The sequence below is a fragment of the Triticum dicoccoides genome, chromosome 5A, assembly GCF_002162155.2.
Source record: "Triticum dicoccoides isolate Atlit2015 ecotype Zavitan chromosome 5A, WEW_v2.0, whole genome shotgun sequence".
In the NCBI taxonomy this organism is placed as follows: Eukaryota; Viridiplantae; Streptophyta; class Magnoliopsida; order Poales; family Poaceae; genus Triticum; species Triticum dicoccoides.
In genome coordinates, this window is record NC_041388.1 from 290,980,299 (window position 1) to 291,001,327 (window position 21,029).

Sequence of the window (21,029 nt, forward strand, 5' to 3'; positions counted from 1 at the left end):
ATGCCTCTACTTGACTAGCTCGTTAATCAAAGATGGTTATGTTTCCTAACCATAAACAAAGAGTTGTTATTTGATTAACGGGATCATATCAGTAGGAGAATGATGTGATTGACATGACCCATTCCATTAGCTTAGCACCCGATCGTTTAGTATGTTGCTATTGCTTTCTTCATGACTTATACATGTTCCTATGACTATGAGATTATGCAACTCCCGTTTACCAGAGGAACACTTTGTGTGCTACCAAACGTCACAACATAACTAGGTGATTATAAAGGAGCTCTACAGGTGTCTCCAAAGGTACATGTTGGGTTGGCGTATTTCGAGATTAGGATTTGTCACTCCGATTGTCGGAGAGGTATCTCTGGGCCCTCTCGGTAATGCACATCACATAAGCCGATGTATACCGACGATCGATCGAATCTCGGGCAAGTAACATACCGATGACAAAGGGAACAACGTATGTCGTTATGTGGTCTGACCGATCAAGATCTTCGTAGAATATGTGGGAGCCAATATGAGCATCCAGGTTCCGCTATTGGTTATTGACCGGAGACGTGTCTCGGTCATGTCTACATTGTTCTCGAACCCGTAGGGTCCGCACGCTTAAGGTTTCGATGACAGTTATATTATGAGTTTATGAGTTTTGATGTACCAAAGGAGTTCGGAGTCCCGGATGAGATCAGGGACATGACGAGGAGTCTCGAAATGGTCGAGACGTAAAGATTGATATATTGGACGACTATATTCGTACATCGGAAAGGTTCCGAGTGATTCGGGTATTTTCGGAGGTACCGGGGAGTTACGAGAATACGAGGAAGAAGCAATGGGCCTTAATGGGCCTTAGTGGGAAGGACCAGGAGGTGGCGCGCGCCCCTCCCAAGCCCAGTCCGAATTGGACAAGGGGTTTGGGGCACGGCCCCTCTCTCCCTTCCTTCCCCTCTTCCCCCCTTTCCCCCCTTCTCCTAGTTGGACTAGGAAAGGTGGAAACCTACTCCAACTAGGAGTAGGAATCCTACTCCTCCTTGGCGCGCCCACAAGGGCCGGCCGGCCTCCCCCTTGCTCCTTTATATACGGGGGCAAGGGGCACCCCAAAGACACACAAGTTGATCCACGTGATCATATTCTTAGCCGTGTGCGGTGCCCCCTTCCACCATAATCCTCGATAATATTGTAGTGGTGCTTAGGCGAAGCCCTGCGACGATAGTACATCAAGATCGTCACCACGCCGTCGTGCTGACGGAACTCTTCCCCGACACTTTGCTGGATCGGAGTCCGGGGATCGTCATCGAGTTGAACGTGTGCTAGAACTCGGAGGTGCCGTAGTTTCGGTGCTTGATCGGTCGGGCCGTGAAGACGTACGACTACATCAACCGCGTTGTACTAACGCTTCCGCTGTCGATCTACAAGGGTACGTAGATCACACTCTCCCCTCCCGTTGCTATGCATCACCATGATCTTGCGTGTGCGTAGGAAAATTTTGAAATTACTACGTTTCCCAACAGTGACATCCGAGCCTAGGTTTTATGTGTTGATGTTATGTGCACGAGTAGAACACAAGTGAGTTGTGGGCGATATAAGTCATACTGCTTACCAGCATGTCATACTTTGGTTCGGCGGTATTGTTGGACGAAGCGGCCCGGACCGATATTACGCGTACGCTTACGCGAGACCGGTTCTCCCGACGTGCTTTGCACAAAGGTGGCTAGCGGGTGATAGTTTCTCCAACTTTAGTTGAACCAAGTGTGGCTATGCCCGGTCCTTGCGAAGGTTAAAACAGCACCAACTTGACAAACTATCGTTGTGGTTTTGATGCGTAGGTAAGATTGGTTCTTGCTTAAGCCCGTAGCAGCCACGTAAAACTTGCAACAACAAAGTAGAGGACGTCTAACTTGTTTTTGCAGGGCATGTTGTGATGTGATATGGTCAAGACATGATGCTAAATTTTATTGTATGAGATGATCATGTTTTGTAACTGAGTTATCGACAACTGGCAGGAGCCATATGGTTGTCGCTTTATTGTATGCAATGCAATCGCGTTGTAATGCTTTACTTTATCACTAAGCGGTAGCGATAGTCGGTGAAAGCATAAGATTGGCGAGACGACAACGATGCTATGATGGAGATCAAGGTGTCGCGACGGTGACGATGGTGATCACGACGGTGCTTCGAAGATGGAGATCACAAGCACAAGATGATGATGGCCATATCATATCACTTATATTGATTGCATGTGATGTTTATCTTTTATGCATCTTATCTTGCTTTGATTGACGGTAGCATTATAAGATGATCTCTCACTAATTATCAAGAAGTGTTCTCCCTGAGTATGCACCGTTGCGAAAGTTCTTCGTGCTGAGACACCACGTGATGATCGGGTGTGATAGGCTCTACGTTCAAATACAACGGATGCAAAACAGTTGCACACCCGGAATACTCAGGTTATACTTGACGAGCCAAGCATATATAGATATGGCCTCGGAACACGGAGACCGAAAGGTCGAGTGTGAATCATATGGTAGATATGATCAACATAGTAATGTTCACCAATGAAACTACTCCATCTCACGTGATGATCGGACATGGTTTAGTTGATTTGGATCACATAATCACTTAGAGGATTAGAGGGATGTCTATCTAAGTGGGAGTTCTTTAAGTAATATGATTAATTGAACCTAAATTTATCATGAAACTTAGTCCTGGTAGTATTTTGCAAATCATGTTGTAGATCAATAGCTCGCGTTGTTGCTTCCCTGTGTTTATTTTGATATGTTCCTAGAGAAAATTGTGTTAAAAGATGTTAGTAGCAATGATGCGGATTGGATCCGTGATCTGAGGTTTATCCTCATTGCTGCACAGAAGAATTATGTCCTTGATGCACCGCTAGGTGACAGACCTATTGCAGGAGCAGATGCAGACGTTATGAATGTTTGGCTAGCGAAATATGATGACTACTTGATAGTTTAGTGCACCATGCTTAACAGCTTAGAATCGGGACTTCAAAGACGTTTTGAACGTCATGGACCATATGAGATGTTCCAGGAGTTGAAGTTAATATTTCAAGCAAATACCCGAGTTGAGAGATATGAAGTCTCCAACAAGTTCTATAGCTAAAAGATGGAGGAGAATCGCTCAACTAGTGAGCATGTTCTCAGATTGTCTGGGTACTACAATCGCTTGAATCAAGTGGGAGTTAATCTTCTAGATAAGATAGTGATTGACAGAATTCTCTAGTCACCATCACCAAGTTGGTAGAACTTCGTGATGAACTATAGTATGCAAGGAATAACGAAAACGACTCCCGAGCTTTTCATGATGATGAAATCGATGAATGTATAAATCAAGAAAGAGCATCAAGTGTTGATGGTTGACAAGATCAGTAGTTTCAAGAAAAGGGCAAAGAAAAAAAGGGGAACTTCAAGAAAAACAGCAAGCAAGTTGCTGCTCAAGTGAAGAAGCCCAAGTCTGGTCCTAAGCCTGAGACTAAGTGCTTCTACTGCAAAGGGACTGGTCACTGTAAGCGGAACTACCCCAAGTGATTGGCAGATAAGAAGGATGGCAAAGTGAACATAAGTATATTTGATATACATGTTATTGATGTGTACTTTACTAGTGTTTATAACAACCCCTCGGTATTTGATACTGGTTCAGTTGCTAAGATTAGTAACTCGAAACGGGAGTTACAGAATAAACAGAGACTAGTTAAGGGTGAAGTGACGATGTGTGTTGGAAGTGGTTCCAAGATTGATATGATCATCATCGCACACTCCCTATACTTTCGGGATTAGTGTTGAACCTAAATAAGTGTTATTTGGTGTTTGCATTGAGCATGAATATGATTTTATCATGTTTATTGTAATACGGTTATTCATTTAAGTAAGAGAATAAATTGTTGTTCTGTTTACATGAATAAAACCTTATATGGTTACACACCCAATGAAAATGGTTCATTGGATCTCGATCGTAGTGATACACATATTCATAATATTGAAACCAAAAGATGCAAAGTTAATAATGATAGTGCAACTTATTTGTGGCACTGCCGTTTAGGTCATATTGGTGTAAAGCGCATGAAGAAACTCCATGCTGATGGGATTTTGGAATCATTTGATTATGAATCACTTGGTGCTTGCGAACCATGCCTTATGGGCAAGATGACTAAAGACTCTGTTCTCCGGAACAATGGAGCGAGCAACAGATTTGTTGGAAATCATACATACTGATGTATGTGGTCCGATGAATATTAAAGCTCGCGACAAGTATCATTATTTTCTGACCTTCACAGATGATTTGAGCAGATATGAGTATATCTACTTGATGAAACACAAGTCTGAAACATTTGAAAAGTTCAAAGAATTTCAGAGTGAAGTGGAGAATCATCGTAACAAAAATAAAAGTTTCTACGATATGATCACAGAAGTAAAATATTTGAGTTACGAGTTTGGCCTTCAGTTAAAAACAATGTGAAATAGTTTCACTACTCACGCCACCTGGAACACCACAGTGTAATGGTGTGTTCGAACGTCATAACCGTACTTTATTGGATATAGTACAATCTATGATGTTTCTTACCGATTTACCAATATCGTTTTGGGATTATGCATTAGAGACAGCTGCATTCACGTTAAATAGGGCACCATCTAAATCCGTTGAGACGACACCGTATGAACTATGGTTTGGCAAGAAACCTAAGCTGTCATTTCTTAAAGTTTGAGGTTGCAATGCTTATGTGAAAAAGTTTCAACCTGATAAGCTCAAACCCAAATCGGAGAAGTGCGTCTTCATAGGATACCCAAAAGAAAAATGTTGGGTACACCTTCTATCACAGATCCGAAGGCAAGATGTTTGTTGCTGAGAATGGATCCTTTCTAGAGAAGGAGTTTCTCTCGAAAGAAGTGAGTGGGAGGAAAGTAGAACTTGACGAGGTAACTGTACCTGCTCCCTTATTGGAAAGTAGTACATCACAGAAACCAGTTTCTGTGACAACTACACCAATTAGTGAGGAAGCTAATGATAATTATCATGAAACTTCAGAACAAGATACTACTGAACCTCGTAGGTCAACCAGAGTAAGATCCACGCCAGAGTGGTACGGTAATCCTGTTCTGGAAGTCATGCTACTAGATCATGATGAACCTACGAACTATGAAAAAGCGATGGTGAGCCCAGATTCCACGAAATGGTTTGAGGCCATGAAATCTGAGATATGATCCATGTATGAGAACAAAGTATGGACTTTGATGGATTTGCCCGATGATCGGAAAGCCATAGAAAATAAATGGATCTTCAAGAGGAATACGGACGCTGATAGTAGTGTTACTACCTACAAAGCTAGACTTGTCGAAAAAGGTTTTTGACAAAGTTCAAGGTGTTGACTACGATGAAATTTTCTCACTCGTAGCGATGCTTAAGTCTGTCCAAATCATGTTAGCAATTGCCGCATTTTTTATGAAATCTGGCAAATGGATAAACAAAACTACATTCCTTAATGGATTTAAAGAAGAGTTGTATATGATACAACCAGAAGGTTTTGTCAATCCTAAAGGTGCTAACAAAATATGCAAGCTCCAGCGATCCACCTATGGACTGGTGCAAGCATCTCGGAGTTGGAATATACGCTTTGATAAGTTGATCAAAGCATATAGTTTTATACAGACTTGCGGTGAAGCCTGTATATACAAGAAAGTGAGTGGGAGCACTACAGCATTTCTGATAAGTATATGTGTATGACATATTGTTGACCGGAAATAATGTAGAATTATTCTGCAAAGCATAAAGGAGTGTTTGAAAGGATTTTTTCAAAGAAAACCTCGGTGAAGCTGCTTACATATTGAGCATCAAGATCTATAGAGATAGATCAAGACGCTTGATAAGTTTTTTCAATGAGTACATACCTTGACAAGATTTTGAAGTAGTTCAAAATGGAACAGTCAAAGAAAGAATTCTTGCCTGTGTTACAAGGTGTGAAGTTGAGTAAGACTCAAAGCCCGACCACGGCAGAAAATAGAATGAGAATGAAAGTCATTCTCTATGCCTTGGCCATAGGTTCTATAAAGTATGCCATGCTGTGTACCAGACCTATTGTATACCCTACACTAATTTTGGCAAGGGAGTACAATAGTGATCTAGGAGTAGATCACTGAACAGCGGTCAAAATTATCCTTAGTGGAATAAGGATATGTTTCTCGATTATGGACATGACAAAAAGGGTTCGTCGTAAAAGGGTTACGTCGATACAAGTTTTGGCACTGATCCGGATGACTCTTAGTCTTCATCTGGATACATATTGAAAGTGGGAGCAATTAGCTAAAGTAGCTCCGTGCAGAGCATTGTAGACATAGAAAATTGCAAAATACTTACGGATCTGAATATGGCAGACCCGTTGACTAAACTTCTCTCACAAGCAAAACATGATCACACCTTAGTACTCTTTGGGTGTTAATCACATAGCAATGTGAACTAGATTACTGACTCTAGTAAACCCTTTGGGTGTTGGTCACATATCGATGTGAACTATGGGTGTTAACCATATAAAGATGTGAACTATTGATGTTAGATCACATGGCGATGTGAACTAGATTATTGACTCTAGTGCAAGTGGGAGACTGAAGGAAATATGCCCTAGAGGCAATAATAAAGTTATTATTTATTTCCTTATTTCATGATAAATGTTTATTATTCATGCTAGAATTGTATTAACCGGAAACATAATACATGTGTGAATACATAGACAAACAGAGTGTCACTAGTATGCCTCTACTTGACTAGCTCGTTAATCAAATATGGTTATGTTTCCTAACCATAAACAAAGAGTTGTTATTTGATTAACGAGATCACATCATTAGGAGAATGATGTGATTGACATGACCCATTCCATTAGCTTAGCACCCGATCGTTTAGTATGTTGCTATTGCTTTCTTCATGACTTATACATGTTCCTATGACTATGAGATTATGCAACTCCCGTTTGTCAGAGGAACACTTTGTGTGCTACCAAACATCACAACGTAACTGGGTGATTATAAAGGAGCTCTACAGGTGTCTCCAAAGGTAAATGTTGGGTTGGCGTATTTCGAGATTAGGATTTGTCACTCCGATTGTCGGAGAGGTATCTCTGGGCCCTCTCGGTAATGCACATCACATAAGCCTTGCAAGCATTGCAACTAATGAGTTAGTTGCAAGATGATGTATTACGAAACGAGTAAAGAGACTTGTCGGTAACGAGATTGAACTAGGTATTGAGATACCGACGATCGAATCTCGGGCAAGTAACATACCGATGACAAAGGGAAACCGATGACAAAGGGAACAACATATGTTGTTATGCAGTCTGACCGATAAAGATCTTCGTAGAATATGTGGGAGCCAATATGAGCATCCAGGTTCCGCTATTGGTTATTGACTGGAGATGTGTCTCGGTCATGTCTACATTATTCTCGAACCAGTAGGGTCCGCACGCTTAAGGTTTCGATGACAGTTATATTATGAGTTTATGATTTTTGATGTACCGAAGGAGTTCGGAGTCCCGGATGAGATCAGGGACATGACGAGGAGTCTCAAAATGGTCGAGACGTAAAGATTGATATATTGGACGACTATATTCGAACATCGGAAAGGTTCCGAGTGATTCGGGTATTTTCGGAGGTACCGGGGAGTTACGGGAATACGAGGAAGAAGCAATGGGCCTTAATGGGCCTTAGTGGGAAGGACCAGGAGGTGGCGCGCGCCCCTCCCAAGCCCAGTCCGAATTGGACAAGGGGTTTGGGGCACGGCCCCTCTCTCCCTTCCTTCCCCTCTTCCCCCCTTTCCCCCCTTCTCCTAGTTGGACTAGGAAAGGTGGAAACCTACTCCAACTAGGAGTAGGAATCCTACTCCTCCTTGGCGCGCCCACAAGGGCCGGCCGGCCTCCCCCTTGCTCCTTTATATACGGGGGCAGGGGGCACCCCAAAGACACACAAGTTGATCCACGTGATCATATTCTTAGCCGTGTGCGGTGCCCCCTTCCACCATAATCCTCGATAATATTGTAGTGGTGCTTAGGCGAAGCCCTGCGACGATAGTACATCAAGATCGTCACCACGCCGTCGTGCTGACGGAACTCTTCCCCGACACTTTGCTGGATCGGAGTCCGGGGATCGTCATCGAGCTGAACGTGTGCTAGAACTCGGAAGTGCCGTAGTTTCGGTGCTTGATCGGTCGGGCCGTGAAGATGTACGACTACATCAACCGCATTGTACTAACGCTTCTGCTGTCGATCTACAAGGGTACATAGATCACACTCTCCCCTCCCATTGCTATGCATCACCATGATCTTGCGTGTGCATAGGAAAATTTTGAAATTACTACGTTTCCCAACAAGTTCCGCTTCCAGTGACCAGTCCCTTTGCAGTAGAAGCACTTAGTCTCAGGCTTAGGACCAGACTTGGGCTTCTTCACTTGAGCAGCAACTTGCTTGCCGTTCTTCTTGAAGTTCCCTTTCTTTCCCTTTGCCCTTTTCTTGAAACTAGTGGTCTTTTAATCATCAACACTTGATGTTCTTTCTTGATTTCTACCTTCATCGATTTCATCATCATGAAAAGCTCGGGAATCGTTTTCATCATCCCTTGCATACTATAGTTCATCACGAAGTTCTACTAACTTGGTGATGGTGACTAGAGAATTTTGTCAATCACTATTTTATCTAAAAGATTAACTCCCACTTGATTCAAGCGATTGTAGTACCCAGACAATCTGAACACATGCTCACTGCTTGAGCTATTCTCCTCCATCTTTTAGCTATAGAACTTGTTGGAGACTTCATATCTCTCAACTCGGGTATTTACTTGAAATATTAACTTCAACTCCTGGAACATCTCATATGGTCCATGACGTTCAAAACGTCTTTGAAATCCCGATTCTAAGCTGTTAAGTATGGTGCACTAAACTATTAAGTAGTCATCATATTGAGCTAGCTGAACGTTCATAACGTCTGCATCTGCTCCTGCAATAGGTCAGTCACCTAGCGGTGCATCAAAGACATAATTCTTCTATGCAGCAATGAGGATAAACCTCATATCACGGACCCAGTCCGCATCATTGCTACTATCATTTTTCAACTTAGTTTTCTCTAGGAACACATATAAAACATAGGGAAGCAATAACGCGAGCTATTGATCTACAACATAGATATGCAAATACTATCAGGACTAAGTTCATGATAAATTAAAATTCAATTAATCATATTACTTAAGAACTCCCACTTAGAAAGACATCCCTCTAATCTTCTAAGTGATCACGTGATCCAAATCAACTAAACCATAACCGATCATCACGTGAAATGGAGTAGTTTTCAATGGTGAACATCACTATGTTGATCATATCTACTATATGATTCACGCTCGACCTTTCGGTCTCAGTGTTCCGAGGCCATATCTGCATATGCTAGGCTCGTCAAGTTTAACCTGAGTATTCTGCGTGTGCAAAACTGGCTTGCACCCGTTGTAGATGGACATCGAGCTTATCACACCCGATCATCACGTGGTGTATGGGCACGACGAACTTTGGCAACGGTGCATACTCAGGGAGAACACTTTTATCTTGAAATTTAGTGAGAGATCATCTTATAATGCTACCGTCAATCAAAGCAAGATAAGATGCATAAAAGATAAACATCACATGCAATCAATATAAGTGATATGATATGGCCATCATCATCTTGTGCTTGTGATCTCCATCTCCGAAGCACCGTCATGATCACCATCGTCACCGGCGCGACACCTTGATCTCCATCGTAGCATCATTGTCGTCTCGCCAATCTTATGCTTCCACGACTATCGCTACTGCTTAGTGATAAAATAAAGCATTACAGCGCAATTGCATTGCATACAATAAAGCGACAACCATATGGCTCCTGCCAGTTGCCGATAACTCGGTTACAAAACATGATCATCTCATACAATAAAATTTAGCATCATGTCTTGACCATATCACATCACAATATGCCCTGCAAAAACAAGTTAGACGTCCTCTACTTTGTTGTTGCAAGTTTTACGTGGCTGCTACGGGCTTAGCAAGAACCGTTCTTACCTACGCATCAAAACCACAATGATAGTTTGCCAAGTTGGTGTTGTTTTAACTTTCGCAAGGACCGGGCGTAGCCACACTCGGTTCAACTAAAGTTGGAGAAACTGACACCCGCTAGTCACCTGTGTGCATAGCACGACGGTAAAACCAGTCTCGCATAAGCATACGCGTAATGTCGGTCCGGGCCGCTTCATCCAACAATACCGCTGAACCAAAGTATGACATGCTGGTAAGCAGTATGACTTATATCGCCCACAACTCACTTGTGTTCTACTCGTGCACAACATCAACGCATAAAACCTAGGCTCGGATGCCACTGTTGGGGAATGTAGTAATTTCAAAAAAATTCCTACGCACACACAAGATCATGGTGATGCATAGCAACGAGAGGGGAGAGTGTTGTCTACGTACCCTCGTAGACCGAAAGCGGAAGTGTTAGCACAACGTGGTTGATATAGTCATACGTCTTCACGATCCGACCGATCCAAGTACCGAACGCACGGCACCTCCGAGTCCAGCACACGTTCAGCTCGATGACGTCCCGCGAACTCCGATCCAGCAAATCTTCACGGGAGAGTTCCGTCAGCACGACGGCGTGGTGACGGTGATGATGTTGCTACCGACACAGGGCTTCGCCTAAGCACCGCTATGATATGACCAAGGTGGAATATGGTGTGGGGGGGCACCGCACACGGCTGGGAGAGATCAACTGATCAACTTGTGTGTCTAGAGGTGCTCCTCTACCCCTGTATATAAAGGAGCAAGGGGGGAGGCCGGCCGGCCCTCTATGGGCACGCCAGGAGGAGGAGTCCTCCTCCTAGTAGGAGTAGGACTCCCCTTTCCTACTCCTACTAGGAGGAGGAAAGGAAGGAGGAGAAGGAGAAGGAGGAAAAAGAGGAAAGGGGGATCGGCCCCCTAGTCTAATTCGGTTTGGGCTAGGGGGGCCGCGCGCTATGCCTCCTCTCTTCCACCACTTGGCCCATGAGGCCCATTACTTCTTCCTCGTATTCCCGTAAATCCCTGGTACCCCCGAAAAATACCTGAATCACTCGGAACCTTTTCGATGTCCGAATATAGTCGTCCAATATATCGATCTTTATGTCTCGACCATTTCGAGACTCCTCGTCATTTCCCCGATCTCATCCGGGACTCCGAACTACCTTCGGTACATCAAATCACATAAACTCATAATACAATCGTCACCGAAATTTTAAGCGTGCAGACCCTACGGGTTCGAGAACTATGTAGACATGACCGAGACATGTCTCCGGTCAATAACCAATAGCGAAACCTAGATGCTCATATTGGCTCCCACATATTCTACGAAGATCTTTATCGGTCAGACCGCATAACAACATACGTTGTTCCCTTTGTCATCGATATGTTACTTGCCCGAGATTCAATCGTCGGTATCTCAATACCTAGTTCAATCTTGTTACCGGCAAGTCTTTTTACTCGTTCCGTAATACATCATCCCGCAACTAACTCATTAGTTGCAATGCTTGCAAGGCTTAAGTGATGTGCATTACCGAGAGGGCCCAGAGATACCTCTCCGACAATTGGAGTGACAAATCATAATCTCGAAATACGCCAACCCAACAAGTACCTTCGGAGACACCTGTAGAGCACCTTTATAATCACCCAGTTACGTTGTGACGTTTGATAACACACAAAGTGTTCCTCCGGTAAACGGGAGTTGCATAATCTCATAGTCATAGGAACATGTATAAGTTATGAAGAAAGCAATAACAACAAACTAAATATCAAGTGCTAAGCTAATGGAATGGGTCAAGTCAATCACATCATTCTCCTAATGATGTGATCCCGTTAATCAAATGACAACTCATGTCTATGGCTATGAAACATAACCATCTTCGATCAACGAGCTAGTCAAGTAGAGGCATACTAGTGACACTCTGTTTGTCTATGTATTCACACATGTATTATGTTTCCGGTTAATACAATTCTAGCATGAATAATAAACATTTATCATGAAATAAGGAAATAAATAATAACTTTATTATTGCCTCTAGGGAATATTTCCTTCAGCAGTCACATCTCACTACAAAAGAGTCATTTTCCTCATATTCTGACAAAAACCAAATATACAGTCACATGATCCTGTGATAGCAGTAATGGCTGACACTGCCACCTTGAAAGCCAATAGTTGAATTGGAGAAACATAATGTCCTGGGTATTGCCAAATCTGTAACTAAAAAAATACTCTGATGTTTTAAGCATTAAAGCAACCATTGAAGCAAAGCGGCAACAAGCTAATCTTCGGCTGATCTCCGGCAACAGAGGTGGCAAGGTGGCGTCGGTGAGGGTCAAGTCAAGCCTGACGAACGTGACCTTCAGGTTGTACGGCATGTGTCGTTCCTGTGTGCCGGCATGCCAAAGAGTTCCCCCCCATCTCGCCGCTGGTCGTACATACGGTGGCGGGAGGGCATCGCTGCGAGCCACCGTGGTGGTCGGTGGCGACCTGGTTGCTGAGACACCAAAGTGCCTGTCAATAAAATTTACTGGAAATACCAACATCAGGAGATGCAGGACCACATGACATATTGGGTCTTTAACAGAATCAAATACATGGTCAGAGTGTTCCTGAGATTGATGGTTTCAAATCAGTTACTGCTATTGTATAAGTTAGCCATGAACAAGGTTTGCTATTCTATAAGTTAGCCATGAACCAGGTTTGCTATTCTATAAGTTAGCCATGAACAAGGTTTATACCATCTGTGAAATGACAATAATTCTGGAAAATGACAATAATAAGAACACCACTACAGCTAGTAAAAAAATCATGACAGGATATAGACGGAAAGAATGCTTAGTACAGATGCAATTAAAGGGTTTGCTTTCAGTCAAGGAATATATCATTACGTCAATAGCAAAACGTGATTATATTACAACCTTGTCAGCAAATTGAGAAATATTGGGCATCTCAATTCCTATGAGGAGAATTGGAGTTTCTGGAAAAGAGATTTCTGAAATATTGAAGATGCCTCTTTGCCAGAATGGCTAATCAACATGTTTATAAAATAGACTGAACAGTAACATAGTGGAAGTAAACCAAACCTTCTTATACTAACTATGTCAAGTTTCAGTGTTACATGAACACAACCCAACTACGACGACTCTGTATTGTCGTCGGGCTGTCGGAGACCACCCAATATATCCTCGTTTCCTAAAGTACGCCAAGGAATTGATTAAATTAACCTGTAAAAAATAGTAATCAGTCCCTATGAGCATTAGAATATACTTAGTCATTACTACATGGAGCTAAAGCTGCAGTTTATTTTTATATGTATGTAAGTTAGTAGCTGATGTAATTCTAGCAGCATCTTAGTTGTCGTTGAGCTCCTCTGTACAACCTGAAACAAAGGAAATCCTCTGTACAACCTGAAGCAAAGGAAATAAACTACATGATGGAGGCTATGGAACATACGCTTGATGGAATATCTCAAATTAAACTTTTGGGTGATGCTGCATAGAAACATCCACTTTCCGGTGCTTCCCTGTAACAGAAAGAAGAACAAACAATTATGATTGAGCAATTTGTCCCTGATCTAGAAAGGGAAATAAACAGTGGATTAACTACTGATGTCTCAAATTAAACTTGAAGTATCTAAACCAACACACATGGCACATGAATTTGTCATAGTTTGGCAAACATTGGACTAATGTAATGTACAGGCATCACCCAGCACCTAGCTTACAGAGATTGAACGCTCAGATTAAAGAGGAAAAAAGTAGCAACATTCGTACACGCCCAGGTTACACAAATTGATATTGATTCAAGTAAAATATCCAAGCAAAATCCAACACCGTTGAACTAATTTGGGAAAAGCCGATACATACCTCTGGCGTAGCACGTTCGGACGGCGGATGTTCTTCCTCCGGCGAACTCCGCGGGATTTGAGGAGGGCGACGGATGGCCGGAGAAGAAGAAGAAGAATAGGAGGGAGGGGGAGGGGAGGAGGGCGGTGGATGGCCGGAGAAGAAGACCGCCCCCCGCTGGCGGTGACGCCCGTATGGATCGAGGCACGGCAGCAGGAGGCTGGGGGTAGTGCCAGAGAAGATTAGGGGCGGGAGGGTAGAGGAGGGCAACGAATGGGGAGGGGAGAAGGGCGGCAGATGGCTGGAGAAGAAGACCAGCCGCAGGTGGCGGTGGCGCCGCCCGTATGGATCGAGGAGCGCCCGCGGCGGCGCCGCCTGTTGCATCGAGGAGAGCATGCATATGCTCGTGTGTGCTGCCACTTCAAAAAGGAGCGTGGGTTGAATACCAAAAAACTACATGGTCTTTTTGCAAGATTGAAACGTTTTTGCAAAAGCGCCGCGATGGTGAATCCAGAGACTCAATCCGTGCTTTATTTCTAACTAGTAAACATGCCTGTGCGTTGCAACGGGCTGATAAATACGGCTCAAGACCCCCACAATTCAACGTCCTCTATTTCAACATGGTGTCCCACCCGTGTCACCACTTATCTTAGTCCACCGCCGACACCATGTCACCACTTATCTTAGTCCCTCACTGCCAGCGATTACACAGTGTCCTCTAATCACAACATGTGTGGAGCAAGGATAAATAGAGAAACAAGTCATGGTCTCCTTTTCTCTACTAACTAATTCATTTTCTTTTTTACATTTATCAAAAAACTTCTTAAGAAACAAATACCATTTCCTATTGATTTTAGCTCTAAAGCCTTTTGCTGCCTCAAATTCACTAACCTATATTGAACCATTCAATATATAGCACACTTTTTTTGGGAGCGGATATATACTCCTAGAGTCGGTGCCTCCATTTTTCTATGGTTCTCATTGACTGAATACTACACATCAAGTGCACCTTGATACTGGTAGCAACTGGTCGCGTCCTCCCACACTCGCTTTTTTATTATAGGGCCAAGATGATACGACCGAAAATAATTCAAGCCCTATATCTGCACAACAAGATGTAGCAAAATTTCGTTTCATTTCATTGATCAAAGCATATTTGTAATCACTCAATTCATAGTTTTGAACATTCCAATGGCAGGACTGACACCGTCGAACAATCATACATATGTTGTCAACTCTCCGCTTCGATGGCAGTGGCTAGGTCAACCTAGGTTCTAGGTGAGGAGGCCATCATACGCAGTGCCAGTTCCTAGAAGGCATCCGAGGAGGTCGGAGAGGCTTGCCTCAAGCAGGAGCCTAGGGACGTTGTCCCATGCCCGGCAACGCCAGCCACTGCAGCACCTCGCTTGACAACTCAGCATTCTTTAAACAGCCTGAAATAATTTGTAGTGTCATTATAGACTGAAGCAAAGTTTGATTTAGAAGTTTCTTCAGTGCTATATTTACCACTGTTTTGAGAAAACCTTAGCAATAAATTAATATGGTCGGTAAGATGCATATGGTTTTTTTTTCAGTAAGAATTCACCTTTCCAAAGCACGAAACTTGCAGATTGCCACCTATCTTCAGTCACACTTGAGACCAGAGAGACTGAAACTGGAGGCGCTGGGATAGACCTCATCTTCCTGGAGGTAAGAGTTATTCAAGAGCTCACTTGCAGGAAGTCTTTCATCTACAGGAGCTAGACAGATTTCTATGAAATTCTACTTGTGCTCCTGACTCTTAAGTTAAACTAAAGTATTTTAGCAGTAAACACTATGTTAGCGTCAGACTTACATAGTTGCTTTCGAAGAGCAAAAAGTTTAACACAACTGTATTAGCAGGTCAAAAGTAACACCCGTTAACTCCATAATCCTAAAAAAGACTCACCAAAAAAAGAAATAACATGTACAGTAATAAATTGTTACCAGGAGTCCAGCATCGAATACAAATAGTAGCTACATTTGTTCAGAACAAAGAATGTAGCATTCAAAGCTTAGTTGCCCTTTCCTTCAGTTAAACAATACGTGCTAGCTTGCTTGATGTCCGTGCCCAAAAAATCCCGAGTGAACAACTCTGAACCTGGCTCTAGCTAAAAGAACAAAATCATTGGCTTAGGTCAGCTTTACTCAGGTTGCTTGATGGTTGTGCCAAAAAAAATCAGTCAACTCTGAACCTGACTCTAGCTAAATTATAGACACTATGACATGAGTAGCAACCTGAGTAAAGCTTACCTAAAGCAATCTGTGATGATGTTAAATGTATTCTTGTTAGGCGAAAAACTTCTGAATGTTCTTGTCCCTCGGCATCTTCAACAGCTGGATCTCCATACTCATTTGTTCCATCTTCTCTAAGGAACCCATGACAGAATCTTCAATCTATGTTTAGCTCCATGCCACCTCATCGCCCTCCAGCATATCGAAGGTTTAATAGCTATTGGCACAATATACATTAAGGAACACATGATGAGCAATTTCCAGTCTTACATGGCCACTGAAATTCCGACCCAAAAACGGAACTGAAATGTTTAAACTTGATTAACAAACTGGGGTTTATTATAGGCTATAGGTTTGAATAGCAAAGTTGCCTGTGCGTTGCAACGGGAGAAAAAAAATCACATGCCCTTACCCTACGTGCAAATTGATCCACATCCCTTACTCGTAACCATATCAATGTGTATATATATGAGGGAAAACTCAAACTTTGAAGTAAATGACGTGAAAGAGTAAAAAAATTATCAATCAAAGAAGGTGAGACCAGTACTCAAAACTGCAAAGATTACAAACAACACACAAATTAGCCATCACTTGTTAACATGGCACATCACTGTTCCAAGATACTAAGAAATTAACAAGATATACCATCAATGATGTAGTACTTCTCCTCAACGCTGTATTGAAATTTGGGGCTATCATTTCATCACACTCGCACGTGATAAAGTTGTACTCTCTCTTTTGCCTGCAAATAAATGTTAGTCCCGCCAAATTCTTGCTTGAAATTATGGCAAAGGCTAAGAAGATTATAGCATAGTTTGTCGACTCAATATATTACAGCTACAACAGATTGCTACGCATTTTTTAAAAACGGTTGTTAAGCAAGTAATAAGTAATAAAGAAGTCAAGACCTGTCAAGTAGAGCACTGATTGAATTAACATTCCCAACAACCTGCAGAAAACTAAAAAATACGCAGCTAAGAATATATGTTCAGCGGGAGACAACTAAAACAAAGAATCACACGTCTACATATTTAACCCTGTATTATGTAATTCAAATAGATAAAAAAATTCATGAGTTATTGGATTGGTGAGATCAGGGCAAACCAGCTCCGACAAAACACATTGTAATTTTAAGAGTGCAAACGATGAACCAATATCTAAGAGTGGTAGTTGGAAATTATCATTTGAAGCACTGTTAATTCTAGAGACAACAGAAATAAATTTAATGGGGACATTTAGTCATGTGAAATTATAATTTTAGATTTTCAATCATACCGGGGGTTACAACTACATCGAGTTTCCGGGTCAAAACCAAGAAAACCAATATATTGACTATAACTATTCGGGTATCTTGGTAGAAAAATAAGGCAGATTATGCTTTTAGCTGTAAAGAGTAGAATAAGAAATTTCACTCATTTGGCATACCTGTTTTACTTTTTGTTTTCTTGATACAACTGGTGAATTCCAGCACACCAGCAGGCATATGTTGTATTCACATTATTGTGCTTGAATGTTAGTCCCAAATTTTATTCACTGAGTTCATATCTATCATGTAGATTCATCTTTTTCAAAACAAATAAGATTAGCATCACAGTGTAAATAATAATAACAATTTAGATGGTTATCATATTGAGAGAGAGGAAGCATTAGATCTAAGAACGGGAAACTTTACTGGTTTCCTTATTCAGTCGGCATCTCACAAGAAATAGATGAGATTAATCATATACTAAAGATCTGGGCATAAGCTACACTAAGATTAAAACTGAGAATACAGTGAAAATTGATACACTACTTAAATACTTAAATTGCCGATGTACTTTATGTCCTAGAAATATTTAATACTCTGCATCCCTGCCCATGCAGAATAACAAATGTCGTTAACTTCAACTTAATTTCCAAACAAATAGCTGCAGGCCCATGGAAAAGAAGATGCTTGCATCTAAAGCAGTAAAAATATATCCTAATTTCTCATGAGCAGCTACCAACAGGCAAAGAAGATAATTTGTCATCAGAATAAAAACATAACATAAGCATCTTGCCTTCGATGGCCCAGATGCATATTTCAAAAAGAATTGGTCAATGAATACACTTTAAAGTGTAAATGTTGATTCTTGAACCATTAAGATTGAGATCTGGATGAGTTTGCAAACCTTGATTGATTAGAGGTCAATTGCTTATCCATTGACATACGTGTGTTCTCATATGCAGACTAACTATATTGGACAAAGTAAGAGAGGCTTAAGGTCCGAACTATAGGCAAAAAAGATTAGAAGCACCAGATCATCAAGGACATACCTGTTCAATATGAAATTTGACTGAACGTTGACCAATGAGCTTCAAATCCACCTGGTCTCCCAACTCAATAGCATCTTTCCGTGCACTGGATCTCTTAAATTTCTTAAAAGGTCACCAGCAGCAAAAACCTACCCCCAAGAAAATCAACATGCCGCCCCACCCGGCCACGCCGCCGCTGTGTCCACACAATCATGTATCCTCCAGATCTCCGCGACGCCGAGCGCAGACTCTGCCTCATCCACCTCCCTCTTAACCACGTCGCTGCAGCGCCGGCCAGGTGGCATGATGCCGCGCTGGTGACCAGCGTCAGGTTGAGATTAGCTCGCCACGGCATGCGCCGGGACCCCGGCCCACCGCGCCACCTCGACGCGCAGCATCAGCCCCGTCCAAGCGCCCAGGTACACCTCCAGGGAGCCGTCCCATGCGCCAACTACGCTGATTCGATCCGCTGTCAGGGCGGCCGAGGATGAGGCCTAGGGCATGACCTCGCCGAACGCCATCGGTGATCGATCGGGTCATGGGGTGCTGGGTTTCGGCGAGTTGGGCTTGGGGAGGCGGCTAGTGCCTTTTCAGGACGGGAGGAGTTATTTTTTTAGGGAAGGACGGGAAGGAGGTGCGTACCCTGAAAGAAACTCAGGGCTGGATGGATTCGTTGTTGGGCCAAATTAGATTTATGTGCGAATTTAAAGTACAAACAGAAAACAAAACGTGGAAACGTATACAATAATACTACCACCTCGGATAGCAAAACCCATGACGGATAGAAAAACGTATTTTGACAGGAAGGAAGCATATTGTGACAGTGAACCCACGGAATCAATCTGTGCTTTATTATTAAAAAAAAATAGCACATATGTCCGTGCGTTGCCACGGGGAAGCAAATCCTCTCATGCTTCAAGTGACCCACCCGTCTTACACCATGGTCATATTGTCCACCTATTCACGACAAACCTCATAAAATTCAACCCGATGAGGTATCACATCCGTCGCAAGCCCCTCTAGTCGCAATAAAAAAATTCCTGCACTGTCCTTCAAAAAACAGAATGCATGTAAACTGATAAATATCTACCTAATAAAATGTTGCAATGAACAAGCCGAATTATGTGGCCTATCCTAGCTAAATTTTGGCTATATTAAGAAAAAATTTAAGATAGCAAAACTTTGATCAGCTGTTAACACTGAGATGTTTGGGAATGAGAAGCTACATCTCTATTTTCGGACAGAGGGAACACAACCACCAATTAACAACGTGCATCAAAGTTGATCATTATTTTTTCTTATTTCCCTTCCGTGCATTCTATCCTTCAGAACTCAATTCCTTTCTTTCCTTATTTCTCTTACACGTGGGCATCTTATTTCCTTCCTTCCTTTCTATGCATGCCGTCCTCTTATTTCCTTCCTTTCTTTATATGCATGTCGTCCTCTTTCCTTCCTTCGTTTATTTATTCCCGGGATAGCTCCTTGATACATCGAAGATCAAAGGCGTATATAAATTGAGTGGATTAGACGAAAGAAGGCGAGGTGGGACTATTTAATAGAAAGAACAATTTCATCTACAGAAAATACTGGGATAGCTCAGTTGGTTGCAACGATTGATCTGTGAGAGGGAGGTCGTAAGTTCAATTCTCTACAAGAGCAAATATTTTTACCTTGTCTTATGTGGGCCTTCTTTCTTGGGCCACAGCGCCAAGTTGGGCTGTGAAGCCCACTAGGCGTGTAACTCGGATCGAAGCGACGACAAAATTTACGTTCGGAGGAAGATCTTTAGTGCGTACCCCCAAATTAATATCACCTTTTTATATTACGATTTTGTCCATACAAATTGTAAAAGCGTATTATGACATGAAAAGAAAGCGTATTGTGACGGTGAACCCACGGAGTCAATCCGTGCTTTATTATGACTAGCAAACATGCCCGTGCGTTGCAACGGAAGAAAAACGCACACCCCTATACTCAATATCCATGGCTATGGGAATGTGTGTTGAGGAATAACATGAAGGAGAATTTTGTTTTCAGCCAACCAATCTTTACAAACCGCTAGTAAACTTATGCGTTGTACAATTTGCTGGTTTGGTTAAAGACAGTCATCTCTGATTGTGATGAAAAAAATAAACTCAAGCATAGGAATAAAAAGACATACAAAAGATAACAAAATTCAAAGTACCAAAACATAAAATAAAAAATCTGCTGCATTTTTGCATATTTCTGCCTTTTTGTGAGCATTTTTTCTTTTGTGTTGGCTCCATGTTTGAATATTTCTTCATCCCTTGTGTTTTATTTCGCAACTGGGTTGAATCTTAGTTTTTTTTTTTTTTTGCTGATAGTTTTCACGATGCTTTTTTAGTTTTTTCTATTTTTCTTCATTGGTCATCCATGCATACCGTTCTCTATCCATTTTCCTTCTTTGTTACTTGGTATCAATGATGCGAGATTGTGATCCAAATCGCTTGCCTGCATGAGAGCTTTTTATATTGTATATACACCATTGTTAATTAAGAAAGGAAACTGAATAGATTTTGCATCATAAATATAACATTGGTGGATGTATTGATAGAGCGTCCAGTTTTTCCTAGAGGCAA

The 21,029-nt window shown here is 42.1% G+C and overlaps 1 long non-coding RNA gene across 12 annotated transcripts; it reads right to left on the reverse strand.

Annotated features, from left to right (window-relative positions):
• Nucleotides 1–12,125: 12,125 nt before the first annotated feature.
• On the reverse strand, nt 12,126–19,034 carry LOC119301087. Of its 12 annotated transcripts, XR_005146881.1 has the most exons (8): nt 16,174–19,034; nt 15,868–16,031; nt 15,737–15,771; nt 15,488–15,641; nt 13,924–15,335; nt 13,511–13,580; nt 13,141–13,281; nt 12,126–12,584 (listed from the first exon to the last, which is right to left on the reverse strand). It is a non-coding gene; the product is annotated as an uncharacterized LOC119301087 (long non-coding RNA). The 12 variants fall into 12 exon arrangements; XR_005146873.1 differs by having other exon boundaries at nt 15,488–16,031; nt 16,174–18,368; nt 18,451–19,034; XR_005146876.1 differs by having other exon boundaries at nt 15,488–16,031; nt 16,174–17,114; nt 17,581–19,034.
• Between the last annotated feature and the right edge of the window lie 1,995 nt (nt 19,035–21,029).